The sequence below is a fragment of the Pseudonaja textilis genome, chromosome 6, assembly GCF_049901715.1.
Source record: "Pseudonaja textilis isolate UNSWEBS1 chromosome 6, rPseTex1.2, whole genome shotgun sequence".
In the NCBI taxonomy this organism is placed as follows: Eukaryota; Metazoa; Chordata; class Lepidosauria; order Squamata; family Elapidae; genus Pseudonaja; species Pseudonaja textilis.
In genome coordinates this window covers 21,960,683-21,983,320 of record NC_141995.1, presented here as the reverse complement: position 1 = coordinate 21,983,320, position 22,638 = coordinate 21,960,683, and the positions used below count along the sequence as shown (strand labels likewise).

The window sequence follows — 22,638 nt, the reverse complement described above, 5'->3', positions numbered from 1 at the left end:
ATAAAAATCAGTGATAAGCATAAGTCTAAAATTGACCGGATAATTGTTTTGTCAGTGACAATGGATTGATGTTAATGTTGTCTGCATACAGATCACAAATAATTGTTCTGCGGTGAAAATCAGACTTAGCATATAGTTTCTCACATGAGTTGGTATCATGACAAGCCCAAAACTATTATGGCAGGAATATATTTGAAAGCTTCTACTTATCTCCTCTCTTCAAGGCACAACACCAGAGGTGGTATTCAGCAGGTTCTGACCAATTCTGGAGAACTGGTAGTGGAAATTTTGAGTGATTCAGAGAACTGGCAAATACCACCTCTGTCTGGCCCCACCCCCATCTATTCTCTGCCTCCCAATCCCAGCTGGGTCTTCTTTTGTTGCCCTGAGCAGGAGAACAGAACTGGAAAGCAGGTTAGTGGGGTGGGGAGGGAATGGGATTTTGCAGTAATCTTCCCCTGGAGTGGGGTGGAAATTGAAATTTTACAGTATCCTTCTCCTGCCATGCCCACCACGCCATGCCCACCAAGCCACGCCCACAGAACCGGTAGTAAAAAAAATTGAATCCCACCACTGCACAACACTAAAATATCCCAGTACACAGAGGTTTGGGGAATATTCCCAGGCAAGGTCAAAGAACTCAGCTAGGAAGTTGATTGAGCCAACAATGGGGTAGGAACTCACACTTGATCCAAACACTCAATTTCACACAACCTCACAAGATTACATCAAATAGATACATTTGCAGCTCTGTTTTTGAATGTTTATGTATACTAAAAAAAAGCATTGCAGAAGAAATTAGATATTGCAAACTGTTTCAGATCTGCTCTTAGAAGATGTGTCAGAGAAAAAGAGAAGTTGATTCCTAGCTCCAGATCCAAAGTTAACTAGGGGATGCACAAAATAGCGTATTAAGTCAGTTTATAATTAAAAGTAGTTATTTTCACCATACCATCTAAACTCTGCCATCTGGTTTAGCATCTTGTGGAAAAACAGCTGTCCTTTTAACTTGCTTGCTTCACTGATTCTGTCAACATATATTATGCATGTTCCCCTGTGACTTTAGTTTAAATTTTTATATACAGATTTTAAAAGTGTTGCAAAGCTACCATGGGAAAAGGAGAAACTGCAGCCTCTCCTTGACATTAGGATTTGGAAAAAAATTATAAGGGGAAATATTAAGTTTTATGTGACAGAGACTAACAACAAATGTTCAGGCTAAAGACTACATTTCCTAAATTGGGAAATTGAAAAAGCATAACAGAAGACAGTATACTGCACCACCAGCTTCAGGATTGTAACATGTACTGATGTGTGGTGAGCATATTTAATTGGGAAAAATAAAAGACAAACTTTTAAAAGGGGGTAAATTTGTAGGGTAAAATAATATTTTCCTGGTCATATTTGCTTTACAAAGGAAAATTCAAGAGCAAAACCAAGAAAATAAATAAATAAATGGAAAGGACAGCTTTCTGAAATAAAAGAGTGTGTGTGTGTGTGTGTTGTAGGTAGAAATAAAGTGCTAACACACTCTAGTATTTGAAGCATGAATATACAGCCTTCCAAATGTCTTTGAATTACAGCAGAATCTTCCTTTGTCAGTGCTTGATTAAGGATGATGGGAATTGGAGTCCCAAAACATTTGGAGGACCACTCAGGATATTTTTGTACTGCAGTTGAATTGGTAAAAGAGATGTCTTCATTCCCTGTTTATGAAAACACTGGAGTAAAACTTTAAAATATTTCCTTTTTATATATTTGATTTAAAAACTCTCTAAGCTGAGCAGTGTTAAATATATTCAGAAAAGGACCTAAGTTGGATATTTTCTAAGAAGGTACATGAAATCTTTATTGATGTCGTTCCTTATGTGGCTTTTACCGCAATTACATTTCATGTATCGGTAGTAGAAAAAAAACATGGCCATTTTTCATGATTTGGTCCCCCCTTCTCGCCCGCCCCCACCGCTCCTTTTTAAAGCTTAGGATGCAAATGTCACATCTGCTTCAGAGGAGACGCCTTAATCTGGGACATATAGATTATGCAATGTTTCCATGGCAACCGTTGGGGGGAAATTTAGCTCTCTGCAGTTTCCACAGAAACTGTTCCCTGCAGAGACAGGTGCCTTGGAGGGAAGGGAAATGAAAGGGATCACGTGGTCGCTGCAGCCCGGAGAGGGGGGGAGCGTTTGTAATGCCTGTTGTTTTCCATGCAGGGAGCGGGGTTTGTGGTTCTTTGCCTGGGCCTTCGTGGAGGCGCTGTGGTTGGGGAAAGCCACATTCCGGCAGACATCTGATCTCGATCACGCCAGCTGTTAATTTGCAGCAGTTTAAGAATAATTTTTACATGGAGACATTCTATCGGTAAACGAAAGCGCCTTGTTTTACGCTTTTTATTTTTTTTATTTTATATTTTTCCTAAAGAGCCAGCAAGTAAGAAAGAAAGGATGGTTCGGGATAGGAGATTCTTCTCTTTTGGTGGCTCTTTTGCATCCATGAATTAAAATGCATGTTTAGGAATCCCATTCATGTAGTCGGGGGTGGGGGTGGGGGAGGAATTATTTGTGAATGTTCTTGTTCTCGATTAATATAATGCTTAATTTTTTTAACGTTTCCATTCAGTCGTTTGGAAGATGCAATAGCATCACGCTTTTATTTAAATAAGGAAGGATTGTGGTTTCACTTGGTTTCATCAGAGAGGCAAAACGTAGCATTTCACTAAAGGCGTAATGCTGACAGATTAATGCACTGGCTATATATATGTGTATATATTTTTCCCCTGCCTCCTTTCCTCCATCCTTTTTATGGAGAAAACATCCTACCCTGGTTGTTAACCCTGACAGCTGTTTGGTGAGCGCAAAGGAAAAAACAGCAGGTAGAGAAAAGAGGAAGGATGGAAGCATGTAGGAGTGAGTGGTTTTCAGAGGGCGACCTCCTTTTTTCCCCTGGCCTTGGGCTTATATAAAAAGTGGCTTCAAAAGACCTTTTCTCCCTTTTGTTGTTATTATTAATCTCCGGATCAGTGCACAGATCACGCAAAACAATTGCAAATGTAAGTAAGTGTTTGTGGTTTCCTTGCTGATTTTTAGACTGTTAGTTAAGGGTAGTATTTTGGTTTGGATTCTTTCCCCACCCTATAATGTAACTAAAGTGTTCTTGTTGAAAAAGCAGTGGCATGAAAGGCGAAGACGAAAGCAGTTTTCTTAAAAGGAAGTACTGACCCGTCTTTCAATGGAATGATTTGTGATGCGGAAAATTTTGGGAGCTCTGCAGAAGAAGTAGTGATGTGCCGCATTAATAGAAAGCAGATTTGTTGACAGAGGTGGAATGAGGAACCGGAGTCTTTTTTTTTTTTTTTTTTGAGAAACCTGTAAGCAATTACTTATTCCATTGAGCAGGAATCTGTTAATCTAGTTGCCTGGTTTTAAAAAAACGAAAATGATTCAGAAGCGTTGCTGAGAAATTCTGCAAGATTTTGTGAAAAAGCTGCAATAAATGGGCATTTATAAGGGATTGTTAAACCTGCATGAGAAATGAAAAGAACAATGCCAGAAGGATGGTGAGCAGCGCTTTTGTTTTTATAATGAATCCTTTTGTAGTTTTATAAAGGGAGGAGGATCTTTCAGTGCCTCCCAAGCTTGAATGCTTAATACTAATGGTGCTTGGGAAACAGAAAAGTTGTTTTTTCTCAGTGATTTAGGCATGTGGTTTAATGGTAAGAATTTTAACCTTTTCCTAGGGATACATTTATTTATTACAAACTAGTATCAAAGATGGATTTCTGGCATATTTAATATATATGCATCCACAGTTTCATACTTGTACAATGACAATAAAGTTCTTCTAATTCTAAAACTCTTTCTGCTGGTTTGCTGACCTTTGCTTTTGTAATATACAGCTATGTCAATCTGTGATTTTAAAATATAGAGCTTTCAATATTTCATTATATTACAAACAAAGCTTATATGGTTGAAGTAATTCTTGTGTTAAATATATGTGTATTTGAAAATTATGCTTGGAATTCTTATACTTTCCTGTATGAAAATTGAAAAGAACGATACTAGAACAATGGTGAACAGTTTGCTCTAGTTTTATATCTTGTTTATTTTAGGAATGTGTTATTTGCTGAACATCCATCCACTGCATCCTGTTTCTTAGCTATGTATGATACAATTTTTACATGGTTATTAAAAGATGGATGCATGAGATGACAAGAAAGCAATGATGTCACAGTTTGAATGATGAAGTGAAATGTGCGGTGTAAATTTGAAAATATGCTATAGACAACAATTCAAAGTTATGGCAGCGCTGAAAAAAAGGACATATACCAGTCCCAATATTATGGCCACTGCAGCATCTCCTACGGTCAGAATCTCTGCAGTCTCTTTGGATTATAACATCACAGCAAGATGTGTCATGTGATCATTTCAAACCTTGCCTGCCAGCCTCCCATAAGCAAGGTCAATGGGAAACTGGCAGGGAGGTTTTCAGGTTGCTTTTTCTCCCAAGGGGCATATCCTTCTGAGGTCGGTAAAAGGAGAACCCAAAATTGTTGTGGGCAACATGCTGACTCTGTAAACTGCTTAGAGAGGCCTGTAAACCATTGTGAGGCAGTATATAAGTGCTGTTCCTATTTGTGTTATTTTGTGCCTTAAATTTGAATATCCTACTCTTTTTTTATTCTGTTATATACAATAAACATAGTATTGCTTAGCCTGAAAGTATTTATGTGCTGTACATATACAGGTAGTCCTAGAACCGGAGTGTCAAACTCATGTCACGGCTGCATCACATGACATATTGGGACTTTTTCCCCTTCACTAAACTGGGCATGAGCATGGTCAGCACATGATGCATCTGGCCTGTGGGTGGGGTGTTTGACAGCCCCGGACTAGAAGTAAAAACGGCGCTGAAAAAAGGGACCATCACATCATCCCTACAATCACGTGATCAAAATTCCACCAGTTTGTCAACCAGTATGTATTTATGATACTTGCAACGTTCTGAGGTCACATGATTGACATTTGTGATCTTCCTAAAGGACTTCTGACAAATCAGTGGGGGAGAGTTGGATTCATTTAATGACAATGTGTTTCGCTTAATGACCACGGCTAAAAACATTGTAAAATGTATTCATATAATAGCATTGCTTAGCAACAGAAAGTATGATTCCCATTATTGTGGTCAAAAGTCATGATCTACCTGTATGTACATGAAGTTTCTATAATTGTCTAAACTCAATTCCCCTCAATATGGGGAATTTATATCTGGTGGTCCATACAATTATAGCTTCCTAAATCCAAAGGACAATTTGATTTGGAATAAAAAGGCAAATGTTGAGGATTCCAAGGCATCCTTTGCCAATTCAGTTTTGGCTATGCTGGCCAAGAGTTCTGGCCATTATCATCCTAACACATTTGGATGGCGTAAAACTTTACCAGGATGCATTATTTTTTCCACTTTACCGGGTTAAAAAAGAAACTTTTTTTATATTTAAAAAAATCTGTTTTGAGAATGTATCATCAAAATTGCATAAATGCCTGGAATTACATATGCTATATTATAAACTTTAGAATCTGACATGATTGGGTTCATGCTAAGTCTGAATCATTCTAACTGTATTTAGGTCTTATTCAAAGGGATTCCGGTAAATAGTAGCCATTCTTCTTTCTGTAGATAACAATAGCAGGAAGAGATAAAAAATGTGTGTAGTGACAAAGAAAAAAAGGCTAACCTTGTCTCTTCTATGTAGTTGCAGTTGAGATAATTTGTATTCACAATTTGTTGTATTTAGTAAGATTGAAAAAAAAATGGCAAGTTTGTTAGAAAGTCCTGTATATATGATTTTTCAGTTTGTTTTTCAGTGGATTTTGCAATTAGTTGCAGTTTTGTTGCATTGTGCCCAAAGCACGCATCTAAATTAATTCTCATTATGTTAATTACAAATATCCAATGCTGCAGTAATAGAAGTTCAACTGAGCAAGAATTAAAAACAAAACCAGATGTCATGTGGATGGCACCAGAATCTTCCCATGACATTTTACAAAAATCTTCGCTGAAAGATTGTATTGTTGTTGCTAACAATTGCTGGTCCTTAGGCAGGCTGAGCAATGGTACTTTTGAGTAGAACAGAGCCAAGTGGAGCCTCTCCCTGCCCTGACAGTATTGCTGCTCCCCCCTTCCGTGAACGCAACAAGCTGCCATCAAATGGAGCACTCACCCACAGACAGAATGAAAACCAAAACTATAGCGTTGGCATTCATTGTGTTTGCAAAATAGCCTTTCAGAAAGCAAGTAATACATTCCGACAGAAGTTAGGGCAATGGAAAAGTTGCCTCAGAACATATTCAGGCAGTTCAAAAAAAGTATGAGTTCCTTGTATATGCTGCTGATACATAATTACAGTTTAATTGCTAGTGGTGTTATGTCAATTTCCCAAACAAGTCAAAATTGTTAGAATTGTATCTACTTGTTCACCATATCTAATCTGGTACCCAGAAGCCTGATGAAATATGTGAATGTCAATCATGTCATCTAATTATTTCCCCAGAAACTCCGACTGATTTGAGGAATGTGTGATTTGTAAAGTCACAGTTATGAAACAGTCATTCATTCTATCTTAGGAAGTAAAGGAAAGCTAAAATGGTCATGGTTTTACTTCGCAACAGTTTCATTTAATGACTGAGTTGCCAATCCCAACTGTGGTTGATAAACATGGACTACTGGCCTTAGGAATTGATATTCAACCTATAGTCTATATATTTTGGACCATAAATCTTAGCCATCTTATTTAGGGGTAGCAGTATGCAAAATATTGAGAATTCAATCTGGTTTGCATACAATTAGGGGAATAAGTGGGCTTTCTCAGTCTTCCATTATCTTTTAAGAATAATATACCATATTTTAATCAGAAATTAACCAAAGAGGCTGATCGTTGGCTGGAACTGCCCCATAATACACTGTTAATAATTACAAAGACTATTGAAATCATTTTCAAAATGAACTTGAAGCACTGATTTGAGTTTGAAATGCTTCCAGGCTTACAGAGATAGCCAGTCCCAAATGTGAAACCAAATCATTTCAACTTTGAAATGTTTTACAGAATTCCCTGAATGCTTCCCTGATAATTTTTCCTATTTTTCTTGGAGGATTCCTCTAGCTCACGGGTGAGCAACTTGGGCCCTTTTATGACCTGTGAACTTCATCTCCCAGAATTCCTGAGCCAGCATGTTTCTAAAGGGGCCATAATTACTCACCCCTTCTGTAGTGGAAGGCTAGTCTGAGAAACAGTGGCCAAAGTCACAGCATGGCATTTGTTACCAAGGTTTTGGCAATTTAAAGCTGTAATCTAAAATGCTCTGGTAATTTTCAGTGCCAAGTAAAATATCCCACAATCTATTTATATTTTCAAAAATCTATTAGAATAACAGGAAACATTACGTAATGGCCTGTCATATCAGAATTACAGCTGACGCCTTCCATAGAATGATTTGTATTTTCCCTGTGCAAAGCATTTTTAGCTCCTATTCATTTACGAGCAGGCTGGCACAATTATTCTTGTGGGCTTTTCTCATTCCCCCACTCTCCTTTTAAGAACGAAACACTATATCTTAACCAAACAGTTGCCAAAGAGACTGATCATTGGCTGGAACTGTCCCATGAGAATAAGTCCCACCTCTTTGGTTGTGCTGACAAGCTGTTTATGTTTTTGCAAGGGTACTCTTTAACTCGGCCTCATGATCGCTATAATGGGACCAATTGTCTGAATGCTGCTTGGAGCAAACTCTTTCCCCCAAAGAGACTGTATTTCAATCCCTAGAAAGACATAATGGAATGCCTGTAAGTAAGCTTTGAATTATCTCTCTCTCTCTTTCTCTCTCACTCCCCAGCACTACTTCTTTCTTCTTTCTTTCTTATTTCTGGAATTGGAAAAATTCTAAAAATATTTTAAAAGCTAGATTTGGGCACCTTGTGACATTTTTGTTGGTCTATTCCGGAAGGATCTCTTAAATTGGAAGAAGAATATTACTTTGTGTTCAATGACATGCTTGATAAAATGTCCATCAAACAACTATGAGATTATCTTGCAGGGAAGCAGTAGGAAAAACAGTGACATAAATTTAATAGGGCACAGTGATTAAAGATAACATTTAAAAAGAATTATGAAAATGATCATGAGGAACTTCTCTAAAGCCTTTGAAGGAAAATATATTGATGTGTAGAAGGACATCAGAGGATTGTTCTGTGCCTGTGCTAGGATGTGGGCATAGATTATGATAAGAAATTAACATATTCCTTTTAAAGGAACTGAGCTTTAACTGTGGCATTATATGATGTATTTCTAACATCAAATGGTCAATGATATATCATATCAGATTAATTCATCTCTCAAAGTTTATGAAACATTTTTGGATTCTTACAAAACAATATTCTGAGGTTAAACTTTCTTAAACATTTGGAATAAGAAAAACATTTATATAATTTTACAAAACAAAATGTGAGTTCTTGATAGAGTTATAAAGTTAACAGAAAACATTAAACCATTTTATAAACTTAAAATTTTGTTTTTTTAAAAAGGTATCTTATTAAAACAAATAATATAAATTATATATGATCATAGTACTGTAAATTAGAAAATGGATAATCCCTCAAATCTAGATTAAGTGTTTTTTATAGTTTATGAAAACCAAATTCCCAGATTGACTCAATATATAAGGTTAATTTACTACCCAGAGATGAAATATACACCACTGATTTAGAATTGTACCATGTAATATTGAGCTGAAAGTGTATTCAAGTCTATATGAGTCTAAGCACATGAATTGAAGTGCAAAAACTGGCTTCACCATCACCTCAAACTCATCCCTATCTCCACAAACATATGCAGCTTATATAAAGCCCAAAGGCCTGTAGAAAGGGAGATAAGGAAACACTTGTATTTCCTGACGTTCTATACAACATGTTTGCTGCAGCATCAAAACATGGCTTTTCTGTATGGGGAAGGATTTAGTGGAAAATGAATTCGTATTTCCAAAGAACACAACTTGTGCTTTAAAAAAACACTTTCTCTTGTTTCCTCCAGAAGTAAAGCAAATTAACCATATTAATTTTCCTCTAATAATGCCTTCAGCACTCCCTCTTCTCTAACTATTATAATTTATTAGAGGTGGTTACATCCAAGTTCTGGAATTTTTATTAAACGTACAAAGCTATGCATTTTGCAAACTGAACTAAAGCCATATATTTTTGTGAAAGAACATATAGTATGTACGTTGAAATAGAACATTACTTTAAAAAATGACAAATTCATTAAGAATATATTTGGCAACAATATATTATCTTGCGAATAATTTCCACAGTCCATGTGACACTGTCACTTAATAAATCAGGCTGAGATGATGACATATAATCAAAATTAGAACAGAGAGAAGATTTTCAAAGTCCCAGAGAAGCACTAGACCCTAGGTTTATATTCAAGGGCATTGAACACGTCTTCCATTTTACTGACTGTTCACAATTTATTTGGCTTTTATTTCTAACCAGAAATAAAGCAGTTTTAATTGCCCTTAATAAGGGACATGGGATCTGAAGCATATTAGGCTGCACAATAAACTTTTCATGGGCAATCTGAAGCTACTCTGATAGCATTGGCACACTAAAGTAACTGCTTTTACAATAGCAGTGCCCTACTGTGCCGTTTAGTTTCCCAGAATACCTCTCATTTAAGGCCACTCCAGAACATTGGGGAATTTAAATGGGACTAGATGTAATTAGGATGTGCTGCTTGGAACATGTCCTTTTATCATTTTTTAAGATACAAAGACATGTACCATAGGCTCCATGCTCTGATACTTGAAATGCAGGTATCGTATCTAAAAATATTGATAATGGTGTTGGCTACAGCTGTACAAAACCAATAATTGTAGGACCTGAAACTTTCTGATTATAGGATTCCAATAGCATTTGGCTGTTTATTGTGAAAAGCAGGATATAAGTTCAGCAAGGTAGAGTTTTAGTGGCACAGAACAGAAACTAAGTATACAGAAGTTTCAGATTCAGTTCCTGGAATTTCTAGGCAGGATTGAGAAAGGCTGTTGTATAAAATCTTCAAGAGCCATCACCATTCAATACAAATTTAAGTTCTCAGTTTGGTACTCTTCCCCAATGTCTGTCAAAGATGAATAAGAAAAGCTCCCAAATATTCTGACATCTGTTTTCTAACTTGAGTTCTTTGCTCTTGGATAATTCTCAGAATTTTAGCTTTCTATGTTTTAAATAATGCAAAATAGTTGAAAACCATGTAATGCAGGCTACAAATGTGGGGAATTGTAATTTTACATATCTAGTAGGTGATGAGGTTGGGAAAGTCTGCTGATTAGTGTCAACAGACCTGATATAGAGTATGTAAAAATACAAAGCTAAATATTCTTACTTGTAGCTTAGTGTGTGACATTAATGATACTTTAAAAAAATTGACTGATAATTGCTGATGTTCGTACAGTAAAATAAAATTTTGTTATAAATCCTTCATCTGAACAAGCTGTTTTGTAATGATGTATGCCTGCTAAATGTAAGACAAAATCAGGATAGTACAAATGCCAGCTCATTTAATTCAGCTTATTTTTTGCATTGTACCATCTGTGATAATTTTTCCAGTTTCCGATCTGCCTTTTACATTAAAGGCAACCACCTGGAAATCAGAAGCCCCTAATGATCCTGTGTAGCTTACTTGATTGCTTTCATACTTCTGCATATACACCTAATTGGGGACTGGCTCCTTTTGTGGCTAAATTCTACAGAACGGGGGCATGGGGTGTTACATTTCATGCCTTCTTGAATATTTTAACAGAGAGTTCCGCCTCTGACAGTCTTCACGCCATATCAGACAGCAATTGTAATTCCAGTGAATTGTGAGATATACTAAGGATCTGATGCATCATTTGCATGCTTTATTCTTTTCATGATTACACAATACAGCAGACAGATTTTCACTGATGGGTAATATTACACTGTTACTCCTCCTAGCCCATGTCAAGTTTATCCCATACACCCGGTTTCTAGCTCTGCTTCAAACTTTGTGCTTTCTGACATGAGCTATCTTTCATACCAGATGGTTTTTAACACTTCTTTCTATTTATTAACAGTTCCTGCTCCAATTGGCCATAGTGCCTGGCATTCCCCCTTCCTAGCCTAGCTGTGTACAGCTGGTTGGCAGTTAATCCCATGATAGCTGTTATGATAATGAAATATTTCCAACCCAAGAAGCTCATGCTCCATTCAACCCTTTCATCTTCCTGTGGGCATTTTTTAGTTTCTCTCTAGGCTGGGGAAAACATATTCCGCTTGCTTTTCTACATCCTGTCTACAATTGAGCAAACTTTCCTTTCCTTTTTCTTAATTTTTAAGCTACAACATGGGACATTTTCAAGTGGCAGCCATTCTTTGGATTTACAAAGTGGTATAGAAAGAGCCATCGTTGATTGCTTTGATTTTAAAAAAACTTAGATCTGCTTTAGTGTCAAAGAGTAATATGTAAGAAAAGGGGCTATGTGTACCAACATCTAGAAAAGCAAAGGAAAGTCGTCAGAGTAGTAAAGAGGAAACAGATCCTAAAAGGAAAAGCTGGCACCAGTGCACTGATCCACTTAGGAGCCAACAGGAGAAGAACCAACAGGCATTGCTGTGAGCATAATTGAACTAAGGACTAGTCCAGCCCTGTGGCAACCTCACCGCAATTCAGAAGTGGATTTTATGAAGTAGCCTTAAGAAACACATGTATCATGGAAGAGAGGCTGCTTTGGCTGCAATGTGGAATAGTCCTGTATATAAGATCAACTGGGCGGATGCAGGATTTAGCTTTTACTTTAAATTTCAGTCATTTCAATAATAATTTGAGAAATCTAAAAGAAAGTGGTGTATGCAGTGTGCTCAGTCTGGTTCAGCATTGATTTCACAGGATATTTTTTTGACTTTCTTGGTGAGATTTACAGGAGGTCCTCAATTTACAACCACAATTGAGCCCAAACTTTATGTTGCTAAGTGAGACATTTGTTAAGTGAATTTTACCCCATTTTACGACTTTTCTTGCCACATTTGTTAGGTGAATCACTGGCATTGTTAAATTAGTAACAGTTAAGGGAATCTGGCTTGCCCATTGACTTTGCTTGTCAGAAGGTCACAAAAGGTGATCATATGAACCTGGGACATTGTTGTGGCTAATCTTCCACCACTTCTTGCAATCACCTTTCCCAATTTTCCAGGCACTAAATATGGCAGCCTCAAAGCTACAAAGGAAAAAAAAAATGGCTTCCAAGGCTGACACACAGGGTGCTTAGATCTGGTCTGTGGGCCTACCCTGGAAACAGTGAAAGACTGGCATGCGGTCCCTCTGCCAGCAAAAAATGGAGGTTGGGAACGCTCTCCCAGGCTCCATTTTTGGCTGTGACAGCCTCCCCGAGCTTTATTTTCACTGGCTGCAGGAGGCCGTTGTAGCCCAAAATGGAGCAAGGGTGGGCCACACGCACCCTGCCTGAGCTCTGTTTTCACTGGCAGAGGGCTGCAGAAAGCCACCGCGGCTGAAAACAGAGCTTCTACAAGTGAGCTGGCCGTGCTCCCCTAGCCATGCCTCCCTGGTCCCCTGAGGTCAAACCCAACCCACATGTGACCCTCAATAAAATAGAGTTTGACACTCCTGATCTACAGTATATAGAATGTATATCTGTGTTTCTCTGTTTGGTTTAAAAATATATATATCAATGGTTTGAAAGATAAAATACAATATCACTTTCAGTTAAACATGTTCAGTTATATTCATTGCTTAATTTTCTCGTTTTACATTATTAGCATGTGTTCAAGCAGAAAAAATAGGTATTACATGAAGTCTTACAGCTTCATTGCTTATGATAAAGAATTTTTTAAAATCTTTTGCTGCTTGTATTTGAAAGTGATATAGTTAATCTTCTTTTGCCAGAGCTTTTCTAAACGCTATAGAAGTTTTTTGCATTAATTTTCACCAAGATGCCTTATTTGAAAGTGTTAAAAAAACACTTCTGTTGAGATTTCTGACAGTAATTCTGCTGGGTTGTGAGTGTGAAATATGAGATGCAGAGAAGGACAGCAAAACGTCACTCCTTCAATGGCTGGCTTTTTGGGTGGGGGAGACAGAGTTTTGCCCTATGTGAGGTCAGAAGAAACAAATGAAGGATAAAAAATATTTTGTATGGCTAGAATAGATCAGAATTTTATTTTTTAAAAGAAACTTTCATTAACTCATTTTTGCATATTACTATAGTTTATAAATAGATTGCCCCCCAAAATACAAACTCTTAGTAACTTGGATTATCTTCAGAGTAAGGCCGAGATAAGCATCTTAGTACCTTCCAACCTGTATCTATACCAACATAGGCTGATGGGAACTTAAGTCAAAAATTGGAGGCATATTGTTGCCCTTGCAAGTAGTTCTCGACTTACGGCCATTTATTTAGCAACTATCCAAAGCTACAATGGCATTGTAAAAAGTTACAATGACTAATCCTCATATTTACAGCATTGCAGCAGCCCCACTGTCATGTGATCAGAACTTGGGTACTTGGCAGTGAGCATGTACTGTGTTTCCCTGAAAACAAGACCCTGTCTTATATTTTTTTGCCACCGAAAAAAGGCACCAGGTTGTCAGCTTTAAAATTCAGCTGTCACATTTTGGGGGAGGGGTGGAGGAGTTGAAAAGTTCAAGGTTATTCTGTAGGTCATATTAAGAAATTCCAGTTGCAGTTAATTGGCTCTTGTGATTTATGAAGTGTAGAAGTGGGAGGAGAGAAGGGAGGAGAGAAGGTGGATTCTGTGTAATGCCTGAAAATAATTTCACTTTGGGTAATTGCCTTTGACATGCCAGATCTGTTTCTAAATAAATCGGAGAGAAAATATCTCGGAGTGGTTGATATCATGGATACTTTCTGGGTGCCTTACACAGGTCTTATTTTCAGGGGATGTCATCCACTGACTAACCTCACTTGCACGCGTCACTCCCGGCCTCCTTTTCTCTGTCAGAGGACTTCAGAGGACTTCAGCAAGGCTTTCCTGAAGGCATCTGCAGCCGATAACAGAGCTCTAGGTAGATCTGGAGCTTTGTTATCAGCTACAAAGGCCCTTAGGAAAGCCTTCTGCCAGCCTTGCCAGCTGCAGAAGAAATGGGCTGGCAAGGCAGGTGTCAGGGTGTGCGAGGTCTGGCTACAGCTGTCCAAAGGTAAGTAGTAGGGCAGCTCCACTCCCCCATCCCCACCCTAGCTTAATTTTTACCCCTCCACTCTGGACTGGGCAGGAACTTGATATTTATTTTGAGGGTAGGGCCTATATTGGGTGCACGTGTAAAAATCAAGCTAGGACTTACTTTCAGGGTAGGTCATATTTTTGGGGAAACGATATTTAGAATAGTTACAGTATGCAGAGGGGAGGGTCATGTGATCTCCATTTGGGACCTTCCTAGGGGGCTTGTGACAAGTAAAGTCAGTGAAAGATCCAGGTTCATTTAATAACTGCATGATTCATTTAATGACGGTAGTAATTTGTAGGATTGTAAACATAATAAAGGTTGTAGGATATAAATTAATACAATTGGGTCCCAAACAATGGCTTGAGTGACAGTTGTAATAGCATTTTAGCATTTGAGCCTAACTGTACAATAATAAGTATTATTCAGTAGTTCATTCCATTGCATTTATCACAATTTGTTCCCCTATGTTTTTGTACTAAATTAAAAACAGTAGAGATAATATGCTTGGAAGTCTATCTTTAGTTTACATTCTTTGTTATCAGTATACTGCACTTCCTGCAATAAACATAGCTTGTTGAAATCAAAGCACAGCTGATACCAACGTTGTCTGCTTCAGTTAAAATTAAAAAGCTCCTACCAAATATTTTTAGAATAAGTGATGGAGCTGACATATGATCACCATCTCACTGAAAATCCCAATTAAACACAGTATGTTGCACACTTGTTGATTAGATGCACATTTATATAGCCACAAATTTAATACATTATTGACAAATATAAAGGATATGAAGATGTTAAGGAATAAGAACTCACAAATTCAACTACTAATTTGGCTCACTTCTATTCATATAAAGGTCTCTTAAGTAACCATAGATTTAGTGTTAGATTATGTTTAATAACTATAAGGGGATGTTTATGAGTCAAATAAAGTTAATAGCATTTGTTGTTTTTACAATTTTAATACCTTTATTTATATAATTAGGCATTTTAGTTTTTTGAAATAATGATCCCTAATGGGTCAAAGCTTCTAGAAACACTAATGTAATACACCATATTATTATACTAGATGCAATAAATGAGCAAAGAATGGATTTTGCGTAAGTCTCCTATTCTCTCTTATGTGGTACAGAGGAAACCAAATACTATATTGATAAATTAAGAGCAAAGTTAATCTCAGATATGTAAATAATGCAGTTAGTTTTGGAATTTCCTGTCTAATTTTTTTATTCCTTGGTGAATTTTCAAACAAAAAAACTTAGTGCTTTGTTATATTGAGACAAAAAGTGATAGAAAAGTTCATTAAAAGTTTGTTATGGACAAACTAAATTGAGAAATAAAGAACTATAATCACAGTAACATAGTTTTCAGATATATTTTTTTAACCTGTACATGGTTTTTCTTTTGAGGCCTCTATTATTCTTTTCTGCTAGTTTTTTTAGTTACTGCCTCTTTTTAAAAAATCTGAATGAACTAATTCAAGAATTGTTAGGAATATTTTTATTATTTTTGAAATGTAGTGTGAAATAACATAATTTAATAATCTCAGAAAAGTAGAATACATTAAAAATTGGATTTTTATATACTTTTAAGAAAGATAATTCTGAACTTTTTAAAAAAATGTTATAGCATTCTTATCCCCAAATTACTGAAAATTGGAAATTTTTATATAGCCTATTGTTGACTAATTGGTATGGTAAAGGTATGATGAAATGGTAGTTTGGAAAAAATTTACTAATGAAATAACAATACTGACTTCTGAGAGGAATTATATTTTTATCATATCTGAAAAGTTTATACAAGGATATTAGTAATGACTGTTCTGATAAATTAAGTATTATGTGTAATCTATAGTTGGATAGTGAAATATCTTTTTCTGGGCTATTGTACTCAAGGTTGGGGGTTTTTCTTTGCATTACAAGGATATTAACAATGAAAAAATAGTAAACACAAAAATCCAAATAAAAATCCAAATCCAAACATAAAAAGCTACAATTATGGAATATGGAGTTTTTGGGTACCATTAATCCTCAAAAACCATACAATTGATATTTTTACCTACTTTGAGGTGGTCTTGAGACTCACAGATATTTATGCTTTAGAGCAGGGCTGTCAAACTCGCATCATCACAGCATCGTTGCATGACATATTGTGACTTTTTTTCCTCTTCGCTAAACCGGGCATGGGCGTGGCCAGTGTGTGACAGGTTTGGCCTACAGGCTGTGAGTTTGACACCCCTGCTTTAGAGAGTAAACTATTCCAGAGGGAAGCTGTTGCAGAAAAGGCCCACTATTGGATCACCTTATACCACAACTCCTGATATGGGCACCCTAAGTAGATACTCTGTGAATGTCAGTGATACTCAGATCTCAATCCATAGAGAGTATTATACGTAGCAACTAGCAGCTTGAATTGCACTTGGAAACCCAGTGGTAAATGGTGCAGCTCTCGTGGTAGTAGTGTAATCTTGCTACATTCTGGATTAGCTGAAGTTTGTGGGTAATGTTCGTGTATATCCTCATGTACAGCAAATTATAATCCAATTAAGAAGGCAGGTCATGAATAACTTATATCCGGTTCATTCTGCTCCAGGCTGTAGCTGGGGAACTAATCAAAGCTAGGCAAAATTCCTTTTGGTCACAGTTTTCACTTATATTTGAGTAGGAACCTTGAGTCCAGGAGAACATTTCATTTCAGATCATTCTGGAAATGAATCCCATTAAGAGCCAAAAATACTGTTGTCCCTCTGGATCAACAATTTCTACATCTTGCTTGAGTTGAGTATCAGCCTGTTTTCCCTATCCTGGCTTGTGCTGCTTCCAGAAATCATATGACTTGTACCATATTTCCCAGTGAGCCTATGTGGAGATACTTGTCTGCATGTACAACCTATCACCTTCTTCCATGCTTTATAGGAAGTCCTTGAGTTATGAACGCCCTTGGAACCAGCATTTATATTGCTAAAATGGTTATAAAGCAAGATGTCACATGACTGCTTTCTTTTTATTTATTTATTAAACTTATTTTCTGTCCTTCTCGCCTAGAGCTGAATAGTTTCTTCCAATGTATTGGTATAATTATTTTTTATTCTGCCTGAAATAATTCAGCAAATCTTGTCTGCATTGTGGTTCTGCAGGATATTTTTTCTTAGGGGCTTACTATATTTCTTATCATATACTGCTTCATTATTTAATAATTTAGTATAATACTATTTCAGAGATGAAAAATTTAGTATTAAAAAAAAAACTTTTCCACAACATTGTGCAATAGAGAGACACAGAGAGAAAAATACAGAGAAAGAATTGGGATACAAACAGTTAGGGTCAGGTAACACAATATCAGAGCTGTCAAAATGGTGGCCCACGGACTGGATACATCATACGTAGACCACAGCCACCCCAGCTCTGCAAATGGGAAAAACTTCACAAAACATCACATGACAGCAATGTGACACTGTGAGTTTTTGACACTCGTGCACGATATTAATATGGCACTCATGGAAAAAGGGAAAGAGTAAGGGCGATTATCTCTATTGGAAGCAGTGCCTAGATGAAAGAAGAGTTAAAGAAATATTACCTGTTTTATATTAGAACATCAAAAGTACTTCTAGACAAAGCATTTAAATCAGGGGTGTCCAACCTTTCACCTTCCCTGGGCCACATTAGAAGATGAAAATTTCGTTTGGGCCGCACATAAAATAAAATAACAGTAACAATACCTGATCATCCAAAAAAACCATAGAAAACATAGTTAACATATTAAATTTATTTGGAAATGAAGTTAGTGAGATGTTTTTATTATTAATTATTTATTAAAATTATTTATTTTTATCACAGTTTTTTTATCACGGTTTTTTATCATGGTTTATTTTCCGGCCAAATTTTGCGGGGAAGCTCGCCGCCTCGCACCTACCTCTCCTCCTGCAAATGGCCCGGCTGGATGAGGCAGGACTGGAAGGCAGAAGCAGCAGCAGCGGCGGGGGCAGTGGCGACGGGGGCAGAAGCAGCAGTGGTGGCGGGGGCAGAAGCGGAGGCGGCGGGGGCAGAAGTGGCAGCGACGGCAGGGGCAGAAGTGGCAGCGGGGCAGAAGCGGCGGCGATGGTGGTGGTGGCAACAGCAGGAGGTGGCGCTCTGACGGCGCCTTTTTCTGTTGCTGCTTGGCCTGGCGCTCGCCTCGCCCTGCCTCGCGCCTGCTTCTCCTCCTCCTCCTCACTGGCTCTGGCACAAAGGTTGGGGTGGGCACTGGGCCGCATTATAAGGTGACCTGGGCCGCATGTGGCCCTTGGGCCGCAGGTTGGACAAGCCTGATCTATACCCTTTCTCTCTAAAAATGTTCCCCCATCATACTGTTTATGACACTGGATATTTTGTTTTACTAGTTTTCCACATAAACCGTTTTTTTTATTGATGCTGCATGCTGTTAAGATTCATATATTATGAAATGATGGTTTAATATATGATTTTAAGCCACAATCATGATTTACAACTGATACCATGGCATAGTGCAATATGCAAACTTGCTAGCTGACTTTATTCAGAAATTTTAAAACAATCCAGAAGAAAGTATTTTATTTAATTTATTTATTTGTTTTTGTCAATTGCTTACAAGATAATAGGTATAAGTAAAAACATAGTTATGAATACATGAATACATATAAGAAAAAAAAAAGAAACAATAGGACAGGGATGGTAGGCACATTGGTGAGCTTATGCATGCCCCCTATAGACCTCTTAGGAAAGGGTTGAAGTCAATAGTAGACACTCTAAGGTTAAAGTTTTTGGGGTTTGGGGGAGAAACCACAGAGTCAGGTAGAGTATTCCAGACATTGACCACTCTGTTGCTGAAGTCTATTTCCTGCAATCAAATTAGGTGCGATTAACCTTGAGTTTGTATCTATTGTTTGCTCTTGTGTTGTTATGGTTGAAGCTGAAGTATTCATTGACAGGACATTGCAGTGTATGATTTTATATACTATACTTAGATCGGACCGAAGGCAGCATAATTCTAGGTTTTCTAGGTCTAGAATTTTGAGTCTGGTGGCATAAGGTATTCTGCAACAAGTAGAGGAGTGGAGAACTCTTCTTGTGAAATATTTTTGGACTTTCTCAACTGTGTTAATATCAGATACATAATGTGGGTTCCAGACTGATCAGTTGTATTCAAGTATTGGTCTAGCAAATTCTTTGTATGCTCTAGTTATTAGGATATATTACCAGAGAAAAAGCTACGTAAGATTAGGTGCCTTTTTGGCTATGTAGTTACAGTGGGCTCTAGCAGTGGGTCATTAGAGATAAGTACTCCAAGATCCTTGACGGAGTTTGGATCGTCAGCAAGGTTTTGACTATTCAGCCTGTATTTTATTTTCTGATTTTTTTTGCCAATATGTAAGACAGAGCATTTATTTGTTGAGATTTGAAGTTGCCATTTGTTTGACCATTCTGATACATAGTCAAGGTCTTTTTGAAGGGTAGCAGTATTGTCTGTGGTGTTGAATAGCTTTACATCATCAGTGCTCTTGATGATGTACAGTTGCTCTTGATATGATCACAGAGGTCATTTATGTAGAGTATGAAAAGAGTTGGTCCTAGAACACTGTCTTGGGGGACACTACTGTTGACAGGTACAGAATTTGGTAGGGCACTCCCAATTTTGACCATTTGTTGTCTGTTTGACAGGAATGCTTCTATCCAGTTATGCAGGTGTCCAGAGATACCATAAGATTTTAGTTTTAGGAGTAGTTTGTCGTGTACCACTGAATCAAAGGCTTTACAGAAGTCTATGTAGATTGCGTCTATTGCTTTGCCCTGATCGAGTTGTGTTGTCCATATGTTTTTGCAGTGTAAGAGTTGCAGATTACATGATAGTTTTTTCCTAAAACCAAATTGTTTATTAGAGAGTAGATTGTTTGTCTCTAAGTGGAGGATGATGGCTTGGTTAATAATTGATTCCGTGACTTTACAGGTGACACATCATAAAGAGATTGGTCTGTAATTTTCAACTAGGCTGGGGTCTCCCTTTTTGAAGATGGGGATAACCGTGGCTTGTGACCATAGTTTTGGCAAGGAGCTGGTCCTGAAAGATTTTTCAAAGATTATGCTTAGAGGTTTGGCTATGGCAGTGGATAGCTTTTTAAAGAAAGTAGGTACATATTCCGTCCGGTCCAATAGATAGAGATGGTTTTAGATTGCGTAGTGCTTTTTCAACGTTGTCTTCTGTAACATCGATATGTGTTAGATCATTGTAGTTGTCTGTGGTTCGACTAGGAAATACTTGGCATGATCCATTACTGTTTACTTTGCTGTTTAGTAGTAGCAAATCATTTCAGAATAGACACAGTCAGCAGCTACGAGTCAAGTTTGGCTCAAGTCCTTTTTTAAAAATAAATCCATCACCACTCTGACAGGTCTTTCTCTGAATCAGTTGATTCAGCAAATATTAGAACTTAGTTTTTTTATTTATTATAAATAATAGCTGTTTTAAAGCTGTTTCGGATTTAGTAGTGGTCTATGCAATGTGCTTAGCTTTTCACTGTCCAAAATAATTTGATGATATCATCTGAAAGTCTCAGCAATTGGCAGGAGCTATTGTAGTTGGCCATTACTTGTACTTGGAAGCTAAGCAGGGCCAGACCTGGAAAATCCCAGAGCGGGAACCTAGATAAGGAAGTCTGAAGGCTATGGCAAACTATTTCCATCCTTGTCTAGATCAGGGGTGTCGAACTCATGTCGTCATGTGATATGTGATTTCCCCCCATTCATTAAATGGCATGGGCGTGGCCAGCAGGTGATGCATCTAGCCTGTGGGCCTCGAGTTTGGCAACTCTGTCTAGATCGATCGGGCTGGGAGAATTGATCTCATTCACTGTATGCCCTGGGATTTTGAGTTACCATATTAAACAGGAGATTTATCTGAGAGGTTTATCAAAACAAAAGTAGGGAACAGAATAGAGATTTGCTCACTATTTCAGCATTATTAATACTGTTTTCTTAGATCAGGGATGTTTTATTCCATGTGCTGGGATCTTTACTATTAGACTGATACTTTGTTTATTACTTCAAAGAGAGTCTAGTTGCTGCTCCTGCCTGCTAATTTGTATTCAAATTCTGCAGGCCAGCACTGAGATTGAAACAGCTGATTGCTGACTAGGGAAGGAAAAGCAAAAAGAAAGAAAGAAATCCACCCAGCAAATCTCATTGCAGTTCTATGCTGCAGCTGTATCCCACAATCCCTTTCACCATTTGCTGCAGTCTTTCAGCACAGATTGAGTGAGAAAGATGCACTAAATAAAAATTGATTGGCTGAAATCCTTTAGGGGTTTCCCACTTGGTTCTTGACCTGAAGAGGAGGAAAAGAGAGAGAAAGAGAAAGAGAGCTTGACTGGGCCTCCTTTTTTCATTAATTTTCTCCCTGGAATGGAGCATTGCTATCTGAAGCAGGAAATAGGCTGCATCTTCAATAATGATTACAGACATAGCAAATTTCTAACAGCTTTAAACGTGAGACTTTTAAACTCTAATATATTATTGTAATTATGATTGGCTCTTTTGGACGACTGCAAGAGACAACTGCATCCTGGAAAAGATTTCTTAACTTGGTATTGCATTGATTAAGCTCAGTTTTTCATGAAGATGGGTATGTCTTGAGCATTTATGGTTATTCAGCTAGCATGCTTCCCTCCCTCCCTCCCCCCTTATATATTCCTATTGTGTTTAAAAATAATACTGCATGGTTTATAGTTATGTGTTCTTTAAACAAAATATGGGCTATAGTGATTAAAAGCAATGTGGAAAAATATTTCTAGAAGGAAGAAACACCTGTGTCTGAAGATGCTTAGAACTGTTTTCTTAGAAATCATTTATATTTTACTCATGGGTTCATAATATTTCTGGAAAGAAAATCTATTGATTTGATAGGGGTTTTTTCCCCATCAAGTAATAGTAGTCAGAGTGGTACATTTGTGGAATTCTACCTGATTTTGAACCACTGTTCAAATTGTAAAAATCTTGTATTTGCCTAGACATTTGACAATTATATTGTAAATGTTGCTTCTGGAAACCTATTCATGCATAAATATGTGGTTTAGAACCTGAGTTTTGTGAATCATTGATCTGTATTGTTGGTTTAGTTTTCTCTCTGAAAGCTTAAAAGCAGCACTAGTTGGGCGGAGCCCAGCTTTTATTTGAAAATGCTGTGCAGTTTGAACAGGCAAAGCTATTATTTCTATGGGTTTTGTTTCACTTGGTAGAATAATCATTCTAACATATATAATACATTTTGCTGAAATTTATACATAATAATTACTTGGGTCTTCATTGTATCTCCTGTTCCAGATGGGTGTGGCACATCCACACAATTTCTTTCTTTGTCATTATTAA

General features: G+C 37.3%; 1 protein-coding gene across 7 annotated transcripts in view; it reads left to right on the top strand.

The window, feature by feature from the left end:
* The first annotated feature begins 2,064 nt into the window (after positions 1–2,064).
* The window catches only part of TRIM2 (tripartite motif containing 2), a 57,561-nt gene continuing 36,987 nt past the window's right edge, over positions 2,065–22,638 (top strand). The window contains exons 1-2 of one of the 7 annotated variants that reach the window (XM_087936010.1): positions 2,170–2,361; positions 7,713–7,836. The gene's annotated coding sequence lies outside the window, so the exon portion shown is untranslated. Of the gene's footprint in view, positions 2,362–2,870; positions 3,050–3,537; positions 3,557–7,712; positions 7,837–21,873; positions 21,896–22,638 lie in introns of those variants that run through there. The other 6 variants (XM_026698157.2, XM_026698160.2, XM_026698159.2 and 3 more) reach the window with 6 other exon arrangements.